General features: G+C 35.4%; 1 protein-coding gene across 3 annotated transcripts in view; it reads right to left on the bottom strand.

The window, feature by feature from the left end:
- l(3)73Ah (polycomb group ring finger 3-like lethal (3) 73Ah) overlaps window positions 1-11412 on the bottom strand; it is a 203041-nt gene extending 191629 nt beyond the window's left edge. For all 3 annotated transcript variants that reach the window (XM_090393034.1, XM_090393035.1, XM_090393037.1), the window contains exon 1: window positions 11086-11412. The gene's annotated coding sequence lies outside the window, so the exon portion shown is untranslated. The remainder of the gene's footprint in view (window positions 1-11085) is intronic.
- Window positions 11413-12044: the final 632 nt, after the last annotated feature.

Here is a 12044-nt window from a genome sequence, read left to right as displayed (position 1 = left end):
CTGCCTGGCCAAACGATCAATGGAGAGTTTTAGATTGAAGTGATTAATAGCAAGAATTCGTCGCATACGCATGAATATCGTGATGCAGGCAGCTGGTCACTTTTGCATGATAATTCACCATCTCATCGTTCAAACAATGTGAGACAGTTTTTGAACAAAAACCAAGTTTGTGCGTTGGATTACTCACTGTATTTATTCACCTGATTTGGCATCCTGTGACTTCTTTCTCTTCCCTCAACTTCATTTGCTGATGAAAGGAAAACAATATGACACCACTGAAAATGTTCAAGCGACAGTAACCACGACCCTCAACAGTATCCCAAAAACCGATATAAAAAACTCATTAATGAATTAATTGACCGTGCCAAATGCTGTATCGAAGCTCAGGGAGGGTATATTGATTGAAATGAACGATTTGAATAATTGTAATTGGACTGTGTTTTATTTTCTATCAAAAGTTCGGTTTTGTTTTGGACAGAGGTTGTATAACTGGTTGTTGCTATAATCCAGGGGGTATAAAGGAGAATGTAATTTTTTTTTTTTTAAAGTGGCTTTCACCCATGAAAAGTTTATTCGTAAACTTATACATTCATACCATAGACAGGCTAAGAATTTTTTGTTCTGTTTTTTTAATCAATTTTATGAAAAAAAAAATCAGCTAAGCCTTTTTGTTCAAATATAGAGAGTACGCGAGGCCATTTGTTTAGCCCTATCTAACTTTTTGGAGACTGAGTGGGCAGTTCAATCTCCACTGGTAGCCAATCAGGAGCAAAAAAAAACATGTCAACATATCTGTTGGAAGTTTTTCCACTTGGTTATACTATAAATTAAAGAGACAGAAATATACTTGGTTTAATCCTTTATCCAAGTGTAAGCAAACAAAGTTTGCACCTTAAGTATTTTCAGCTGAAAATAATACTTCAAGCACAAACTTTGCTCACACTTGGATAAAGGATTAAACCAAGTATATAATTTCTTAGTATCTTTAATTCATATCAACATATCTGTTAACATGTTCCTTGAACAGCTGAAGGTTATAGCAGTCTTTGGAAAAGACAAGAGTGAAGGAGGCTGTCCAAAGAACAGACAGGTGTGATATGAAAAGAAGAGAGAAAGAAGTTGATTCAATAGATTCAGCTGTACAGTAAATGGATTGTGATTAGTATGTTTATCAACAGTTTACCTACAATGCAGAATAATAGCTGACTTGTGCCACCTCTCATGCTTCAGCATTACTATGAGCATTGCTTCTCAGTGTTTAGTTTACAGTTGCTACTTATTATTTTTCATGTATTTACCCAGAAGCCACAAGTTTTTAGTGCCAGAACTAGTAGGTCAATTTATTTACTGTAGTTATTTTATGACCATTAAAACCCAGTTTTCTCTAGAGCTTAACGAGTTTGTAAACAAAAATAATCTCATTTCATCTTCTTTTTTTACTCTCTTTTACCTTGCGGTGTCGAGGGTTTATTAATCACCGGACCTCAAACCATTCACAGGATAAGGTGGTCAGTCCTACGCCCTAGTGCATCCTATGTCCTGTAGTGTTCAGTTCTCAAAGCCAGTTTGCCTGCTTTGTGGGATGAAAAACCCCAGAATAGACTAGGGGAAAAATCCTACTATCCAAGCAAAAGACTGGCTAACTTGGCCATGGCTGAGGAAGATCCTTCAGCTCCTCACATCACTGATGCGAATCGAACCTAGGACACTCCTTCAGGCATATGGTTGTGAAGCGCACAGCCACTAGGCTAACCGCATGAACAAAAATAATAATAATAATAATTATTATTATTATCCAGGCCTACGTGGAGTCAAAAGACTCATCGTGGGAGGTCGTTTTTATGAAACAATGTTTATCATACCACTCCTTGAACCCATTTGACCATTCCTGCTCCAATCACTCTCTCAGGCAATGCCTTCCAAGGTTCAACCACCCTCCAAGCAAAGAAACCACTCCTCACCCTCTTGTGCACAGCCTCCTTCGCAACTTCCAGGGATGGCCCCTTGTCATCACTCCTTCCCGCTGTTCCATCAAGTGAAAGAACTCTCCAATGTCTACCCTGTAACTGCCTCTCAACAGTTTAAAAGTCTTGATCATATCACCTCTTCTTCTTCTTTCCACCAAACTCTGCAGTCCATATTCTCTCAGTTGATCCTCATAACTCATATTGTACAGTCCTGAAACTGTCTTTGTTATCCACCTCTGTACCCTTTCCACAGTCAATTTATCCCCTTCAAATCCTGGGGACCAAATCTGAGAACAATAGTCTAAGTGTGGTCTGTTCAGAGTCTTATACAACGGAATAATAACTCTTATCTCTGCAGGTCAGGGTCCTTCTCAGTATTGCAGCAATCCTCTGAGTTACCCTCACCACCTTTGCAATATGCTTTCTGAATTTCAGTTTTCTATCAATCATCACCCCCAGATCTCTTGTCTCCCCTATCTCCTCCAATCAAGTATGCATCCTCCCATCAGTGGATCCCAAACCTCAAGACTTGACATTTTGGTGCATTGAACTGACACCCCATTCATTTGCCCATCTGTCTAGTTTATTCAAATCCTCTTGCAGGGCTGCCACATCTGCACTATTACTGATAACCCTTCCCAGCTTCACATCATCTGCAAACAACTGAGTGTCCCCTTGCAATCCATTGACAATATCATTGATATAAAGGTTGAACAATACATGTCCCAGTAGTGAGCCCTGTGGAACCCCACTTGTAACCTTCTGCTTCATTGATATTTCTCCACCATACACAACTCTCTGATACCTATCAGACAGCCAATCCTGAATCCATTTGACTAACCCGAAATTTAAACCCATGTGTTGCACTTAAATATCAGCTTATCATGTGGCACCCTGTTAAATGCCTTTGCAAAATCAAAAAAAAATGGCAGTATATGCCTTTCCCTCATCAACAGCTCTTGTCACTTTATTATAAAAGGAAATCATATTACTAAAGAAAGAGCACCCCTTAACAAATCCATGTTGATTCTCACAGATAACATTACCCTCATCTGCCCAGCATTAATTCCACATAAAATAACCAGCATGTAAACAGTTAACATGATCATCAAATTCCTAGCATGTACCTTCAAGAGTTGTACATGATATTAAAATAGTACTACATGAAGAACTTATATCATTACTAACTTCCTAATAACAATTTTCCTGCAAATCAATCTGTTCTGCCAAGTCTCCAATATTATCAGATCATATATTTCTGTCTTCTAAGGTACTTTTTACTATATCAATCCACCTATATCTTGGTCTTCCTCTGGGTCTTTTTCCCTGCCAACTTGCCAGAGAACACTTGTTCTGCTAATCTTTCCTCTTCATTCTGTTTAAGTGGCCATACCACCTGAGATTAGCTCGGCTAACACATTCTTGGACGCTAACAATGTCAAATTCTTTCCTAATATCCTCATTTTTAATATGATGTTGCCACTGATGCCATCTGTTCACATCTCTAATCTTTCTCAGGACTATCATATCCGTTGTCTTTAGTGAAGTGTTGTATTTCTAACCCAGCTCTCAGATCCATAATTTAAATTGGTTTGAACACTGTCTTGTATACAGCTAATTTCTTTTTCCATATTCCAATTTATTCAGTTGACTTCCTACCATACTGGCTTTGATTCTGTTGCCTATTTCCATATTTAATTTAATGTTTTCACTAAAAACTGTGTCTAAGTAGCTACAATGTTTTACAGGTTCTTCATTCTCAATGCACTTCGTATTTTCAATATTTTTGCCTATTTTTATTGTTTTTGTCTTGTTATTACCGATTTTCATACCAAATTTTTACAACAGTTATTCAATTTTGCTAGGGAATCTTGCAGACTTGTATTGGATTTATTTAAAAGTATACCATCATCTGCATAAAGTAAAGAGCTGACATTAACATCTCCAATTTTGATATCAGTTTAATACTGCTTTCCTTCATAATGTGGAAAGGATTGTGGAAAGAATTGTGTAAAGGAAGCTTGGTGAGGAACAAGTGTTCCTCACCTTGGATTCAGGCCAAATAGAGCCTGTCAGGATCAGATTTTCATTAGACAAATAGTTGAGAAATTGATGGAATACAACAAAGATCTATATTTAAGTTTTTCCTTGTCTGACACCAGATTTAATATCAAACCATCTTTTACAACTTAAATAAAGACTAAGTATTGCTTGATATAATGTCCCATTGATACCATAGGGTTTTGAATAGCTTTTCTCTTGGCACCTCATCAATTGCCTTTTGCAGGTCTGCAAAACTTAAATACAGATCTCTGTTGTATTCTATCAATTTCTCAACTATTTGTCAAATGAAAATCTGATCCTGACAGGCTCTATTTGGCCTGAATCCAAGGTGAGGAACACTTGTTCCTCACCAAGCTTCCTTTCCAAAATTCTTTTCAACCATTTCTCAAGTAGACTTGCATAAATCTTACCAGGAACACTCAGTAGAGAAATACCTCTGTAATTCTCACATTCAGTTTTATTTCCAGTCTTATATATGGGTACTATGAGAGCTCTACTCCAATCATTTGGAATTCGTCCCTCTGTCCAGGCTTTCTAAGCTATGCAGTGAGCCACTGCAAGACTTTTATACCACCATACTTGAGCATTTCTGGTTGAATATCATCTACTCCTGCTGCATTCCATATTTCAGAATTTTGATGGCTTTTCTACTTCAAGTATGGATATGTATTCCATGCCTGTTGAGTGCTTTTTACCACTGTGCTATCACTGCTTGTTTCATTTAGCAATTTTTCGAAGTAATTATTCCATACATCAAGGATATCTTTTTCTCCAGTTTCATGTCACCTTTATCATCTTTAATTCCATTTACAGAATTCTTTCTTTCTTCCATTTCTGATCTTTTACAACAAACTCCAGAATATTTTGCCACCTTTCTGATATTTATTTTCTACATTCTTGTCAAAATCTTCCCATTACTTTGGTTAAGCTAGTCTGTCTGTCTCTGTATTCTTTAAGAGCACAAGCTGACTTATTCACCGAACTTTCGATATGCTTTCCTCTTTTTCTATCCTTGCAGAGAATCTTACCACATGCCTCTCTGGCTGAATCAATCAATGTTTTCTTCAGGGCTTGCCACTGATTCTCCAAAGTTTGGTTCCTATTCTCAGACTCTTTCATTTTAGACTACAGTTCATATCTGAGAGCTGATCAACTTTTATTCGCTTTAAAACGTTCTTATATGTTCTTCTTTTCAACATGAAATTAAATTTTATCCTGCTCAAGACCAAAGGTGATCACTTCCAATTTCAAATCCTCTGTACACTCTATTGTCCTGCACCAGTGAGAAAACATCACTATGAACAATAACATAGTCAATGAGACTTTTATTATTCCTTGCCTATTCTCTCCGTGTGAATTTATACACATTTTTATGTTGTAACATCGTGTTAGTAATAACCAGTTCATGTCCTGAGCAGAAATCCTAACAGGCGTTTACCATTATTATTAACACTGCTATTTAGATCCCCAACAAGGACCACTTTTCTTTTTCAATGTGTCAGTTGCTTTCTCTAAAACTTCAAAATTCCTCCACTTCTACCTTAGTAGAACCCTCTGTGAGACCACAGCACAAGTAAATTTCACCGTCCAGTTCCCCATTCTGATATTTGCCCACATCACTCTACTTGAAATTGCCTGCCATTCAAGATTAGCTTCATATTTTGTGTTGAATACAATAGCTGCCCGTTCTTTTCCCTGATTTTTATTGCCTGAATATAACATTTTGTATTTATTTCTTAGAAAGATCTCGCCAGTTTTGTCTCAGTCACCCTTATAATATCGATCTGGTACTTATCCAATTCATCAGCCAGCTCCATTTCTTTGCATTCAAGCTTAGTACCGATCATGAATTCTGGTAATGTTGAGTTGGGGTGTATTTCAGGATTTAATTCGAGTAGCTGACTTCTCGCTGTTCACCCCAGTTCTCTGCCAAAAACAATGGGAGCTTTGTTTAACTGGGCAATGCCCCCAGCCGGCATGAAATTCTGTCATGTTGTGCCATTGTTTTATTTGTAGTTTAAGCCAATAATACAATTTGGTCGGGAAAATCCTAAATTGCCAGCCTATCCTCATTCGTTCAGTATCCAGGTAGATACCTAACAGGGTGCACCATGAGAATGTGAGGATTGGACATTAAGTCAGAAGCCTGACTGGTTCTCTGCATTCCTTTAAAGATTATGTGGGTGTCTCCTCTCAGTGTCTCTTAAGCACCCCACAGTTAACCCCACAAAAGCACAGTTAATATGAATGCTTCGAAAATTTCATCAGCATTTAATAAGACCAAGAATCTTTTAATCGTATGTTAGTAAACAGAAAATTAACATCAAACATGACATTAGTAATGAATAAATTTATTATTTTTTTTTAACACTAGTTGTGAAATATATATATTTTTTAAATATAAAGGTGGAGAGCAGTCTGTGAAGTTAGGAGAGTAATTTTGCTAACTGTATGATAAGCTGGAATCTTCATACTATCGATTACTGGATGAAGAAATATATTGGATTTGAATATTTGTAACTTGCTTCAGCTTCAAAAGACATATTTCGGTGATTACACCACATTTTTTTATTATTCAGTTCTATAAAACACTGAAATAATAGTTCCCGACAAGTTTCGTAAATCGTAGGATTTACATCTTCAGGGGTAAATAGTATAACTTAAAGTTTAAACAAGAGAATTAATAAATACAAATCATAACCGTCTGGCTATTCATAAAACTCAAAATGCCTCCAGCTAACAACACAATAAAACAGGATTACAAAAATGCAATCTCGCTTCCTTATATCAAAAATGTTACAGACAAGCTAGCCAAATTAATGAATAAACACAACATAAAAGTAGCCTTCTTTCCTATGGAGAAAATCTCAAGATTCCTACATCCACCAAAACCACCTCATCCTCCTCTTAAAAAATCAGGAGGCTACAAAATCCATTGCTCTTGGGGGATTTGCTACATAGGACAGACAGGAAGATCTGGAGAAATATGCATGGCTGAACACCAAAAAGACGTACAATACAAAAGAGAACAAAAAACGGGCCTTGCTTTCCATACCACTTCCACTGGACACAATGTACTCTGGCAAAAAACGACGATGTCATACATAGAAAACAACAGTTATATAAGAAAATTTAAAGAAGCTGCTAATATGCTAAAAAACCCAACCCAATGCAATAAAAATCAAGGTTTAATTCTCCATCAAGTGTGGTCAGCTCTAATAAGAAATCTACCTCAATCTGAGGTCGGACTGTATGAACGAGAACAAGCACACGTGACATCGTCCAGTATTGTTCAACGTGAATAACGTTATACATCTGCATTCTGTTATTTGAGTTTTATGAATAGCCAAGCGGTTATGATTTGTATTTATTAATTCTCTTGTTTAAACTTTAAGTTCCCTGAAGATGTAAATCCTACGATTTACGAAACTTGTCGGGAACTATTATTTCAGTGTTTTATAGAACTGAATAATAAAAAAATGTGGTGTAATCACCGAAATATGTCTTTTGAACCAATTAGCCACAGAAGTTTACGCCTGCAATTGCTTCAGCTTGCTTTTTCCTCTCACAATTTTCAACCGTTTTAGCTAACCAACAATTATAATCCTCGTGTTCTGTGATAATGTGTCCGAGATCAGAAAAATTTGATTTTTAACCAGTAGCATATTAGCAATATAATAAATTTAAATAATCCACTTTCTCATAAGGTATTATAGATTAATACTGTTAAAAAGAATTATGTAATGAATGAATTTGATAAAAGATGGGTGGTCCTTCTTAGGAACATATCAGGTGAGTTAATTTCCAAGCTGCAGGATAAATACCTGTGGAACAATAGAATATAGGAAAGCAGCACAAAACAAGAAGTAACTCTGGAGTACAATCTCCAGATCAATTAGATGAATTCCATCAGGGCAAGTTGAGCTTTTCATATCTAGGTTGGACAACATTTTTCAAATCTCTTTTAGGAATTCACCAAATCTTGTAACTATGGAATGACAATTCCAAGATTGTCATTCTATAGTTACAAGTCTAATGCAATAATGAATTAAAATCAGAAGAGTGAATTTTTTTCTATGGGTAACTGCTTTGTCAAGAGATCAGGAAAGCATGACTATTAATATGACTAGCGACTCCATAGTGCAACTAGAGGAACGATGGTACATTGTGTCCTTCGATTGGAAAAAGGTCTAAGTTCGATTCTCGTCATGAGAGAAATCTTTATTTATATGAGAATTTTTCAACTGAAGGCGAGTTAGCTGATCTCATTCAGAGATATCAGGGTTTTTCTCCCAGAAACTGGAATTTAATAAGACCAAGGTAAGAGTTTTTCATCCCGCACACACGGCCATCAGAACACATGCTGTGGTAGTGGATAATAGATGGTGTTGGTGTAGATGATGATAGTGGTAGTTTGGTATAGTTGGTGAATTGTAGTGAATACAGAGTTGTTGAGCAGGTGCCCTCCCTCAATGAGTCTTTGAACTCCTTGGAGGTGTCACAAACTAATAATAATTTGGGTTTGATACTAGTTCCCTGCTTTTGGCTCTTTCAAAATCAGTTTGAAATGTGCAGGTTTGCGAGCTTTGATATAACCAAAAGAAAAATGGAGATTTTGATGAAAGCCAATTACAATATGCTTTATTTTTATTTTATACAGCCTTGACATACTTCTTAGAGAACCAAGACTTTGATAAGGGATGAGAATTTTAGGTGGAATGGGAAAAAAAAAAAGTTTCTATACCTAATTTCAAACTATAAAAACTGTTTTTTAGTGATGTACTTGGTGCAGATATTTGGATCACAAGAGCTGAAACAATAATAATAATTATTATTATTATTATTTGACACCTCCAGGGAGTCCAATGACTCATTGAGGGAGGGCACTTGCTCTACAAACTCTGTCTCCACCACTCAATCCACCAACTAACCGCAACTACACCAACACCATCTACTGCCGACCATTTCTGCAGATAATCACAAACATCCATGCCCATGGCGGGACTCAAACCAGCAGCCTTTTTTGGCTGGAGAGCAGATACGCTAACCACTTGACCAGCCAGGCTGGCCATAATCCAAGCAAATGAATCATGAGATTCATCACATATGGCATTCTATAACACATACATAGAAGAATTATTATTGAGGAGAACAAGTATTTGGAAAGTGGTTAAGATTATCTGACAGGCATGCAGACTATTTGCATAACACACTAATAACAGCAAATACCTAGCATCTCTACATGCTGGATTCATGCACTTGGAAAAGAAATGTCAGCTGGAGTTATCGACATTAAAATCTCCAAATAAAGTGACTTAGCTATTAGTAAAGTTGGACTGGAGAAAATCAACATTTAAAGAAAATAAATCAAAATATTCAAAATGGTTGGATGCATTACAATGAAGATAATAACATATTTGTTAATGAAGCAAAACATTTTAAGCCAGAAGTTGAAAAGATGGAGATTGCAAGTTGAAATGCTCTAATATAGTATATCTGGATGAAGCAGACCAATTAGACTTAACATAATGTAGATTGATGGTGACCAAAACATTAGATCCAAGATGTACTCTATCTTTGCTATCTTATTACAAATATCTATAGACTGCAATTAATTTTGACTGCAGTCTACTTATCTGACATTGTTGTCCAAAGAGGAAATATTGTCAAAATGAGATTTACTTCATTCTGGTTACTACAATTAGCATCAATATTTAGCTTATAGGTTTGTTTTGACCAACCTTTTGACAGCATTTGTTTAGCAAAAAAAAAAAAGCATCCTAAAGCTCTCCAAAAAGAAAAAACAGAATACCAAATAACATAAGATAATAATTAGCTGTCTTCTTTTATGTAATATCATGTGTCATTTATGAATTCATCCTAAAATGATCTTTATTCAAAAGAGATCAACTCAAAATTTGATTTGAGTTGCTTTGGACTCGAGTGATTCTTTTGAACTCAGATAACAGACACGATTCAGCAGCAATATAACTATCATGCTAGTTGAGTCCATCTGTGGAAACTTTAACTTGAAATGCAATGAAATAAAATAAAATAAAAAGTTTGCAGCAACCTTTGAAGGAACATGTAACTAGGTCTTTCTGGTTGAGAGCTGTGTGTGTGTGTGCACTGTACAGTCTCTTGCTAATACACTAATTATAATATGCTAGCTCAATGAGTGGGCAATAAATCATGCAAGCAAAAAAACATTCAGTATAAATTGGGATTGCAATTTAATAATAACAATTGTAACTGCTTAAATTATAAACTGACTTTTGCAACACTGTATGTGAAAATCATATATTATGACCTTTTCAAGAAGAAGAAGAAAAAAACGACTCATCTTTTAGTTATGTTTACATTTCTTAATCACACATTATCACTGCATCCGTTGTCGGATCTTAATTAAAGACGAAAATTATCAAATGTTAGTCATAAAATCAGTATTTAAAAAAAATGCAACAGATGTCATGGTACAGCTTTGTGGCAAGTCCTAATCACAAGAACAGGAACCCAATCTGTTAAACAGAAATTAAGATATGGATGAAGAGTGTTAACATAGTCAATTCATAAGCATTTCATTTAAGCATTTATTGCAGACCAGATAATAGAACTTTTAAAACGTAAAATGACATGCAAGTTTATCAATTAATAAAAGGAATTTTTATTGTTGTTTGATATGTGAAAGCAGTCATGAGGACAACACTTACGAGGATAATAATCTATCTTTTATCAATAGGTCATATTAGTCCCTTAAGCAATGTATATATATTGAAAGCCAGCAAATCCTACATTTGCGAACATCCTAACAAGTACAATTTACATTATAAGTACATGACAACTATACCAGATTTCTCACAATAACATATTACCTAATCGTAAACCGAAAAGATTTCAACAGAGCGTCAGTTATTTCTGTGATTTATAACAACACAAAAATGTGACAAGTAATGCGATACGTCTAACTTTTTAATCCAGCTCTAAAAAAACGATGAGTCCAGATTCCCGTAATACATTTAAGATCGATAATATATTACTTAACAGTCCATCTTACCTCATGGACCCAATCCACCAAAGAATATGTTAAGGTTCACACTTCTTGCGATATTTTGCGATGTCTTACCGCGAACCGAATCATCCGCTTCTTTTCTTACATAGGCCTAACACCATAGTCGGAGCGTTACAGAGAATGCCATTTAAATTCACAATAAATCTTCTAAATAGGTAAACTGCTTCCCAAAAAATCATGTGAAGAAATACTGATGTAGAAAAGCAAAAAGCACCAGAAAGTCAAAACCATTCATCTCGCACGTAAATATAATTCGTTACGTCCACAAGAACACCATAGCTTAATACAATGTTTCACATTTTGCAAATTTTAATAGAGGGAGCAATAAGTTACAGCCGTTTCGAACACTACGCAAATATAACATAAATGAAACATTCCATTTCCACCTATTTTGAAATAAATATTATATCATGAAAGCATATAGTAATTTCAATATTATTGTATATAGAGGGATGTCAAAACCTCCTGATATACATCCGTACATCTTTATTTTCAGACATTCTGACAATGTTTAATATCGGTCTAAAAGTTTTTCATGCAGATTTGGATTACATTTTGAATTTTTCTAATGTTAACAATATAAATTCACAACATCTAAAACATCTAGGAACACAGTAGTCGATAGCCACTTAAATCCTATAAATCATCATCATAAAAAAAAAAAAAAAAATCAGCTAACGCCGTTTTATTCCCGTATACGGGGAGTAGATTATCATAAATCCTATAAATAAATAAAATAAATTCTCTAGCGTCTTTTATTCCGAAGGGTAGCAGATAAGGACCAGATAGAATTCTTTAAGTCCAAACTAATCTTTTGAAGTCAGATGGGCAACTTTCATATTTATTTTACGAATTAAGATTTAACTTTTCATTGTGTTCACAACTAATTACAACTTGGTGGGTACATCCAACAGGATAATGCACCATCATATCAAACGCAGGTG

The sequence above is a fragment of the Typopeltis vanoorti genome, chromosome 5 (genome assembly GCF_054136105.1).
Source record: "Typopeltis vanoorti isolate ZY-2024b chromosome 5, IOZ_Tvanoo_1.0, whole genome shotgun sequence".
Lineage (NCBI taxonomy): Eukaryota > Metazoa > Arthropoda > Arachnida > Uropygi > Thelyphonidae > Typopeltis > Typopeltis vanoorti.
The sequence above is the reverse complement of the archived record's forward strand: the minus strand, read 5'-3'. Positions and strand labels throughout refer to the sequence as shown.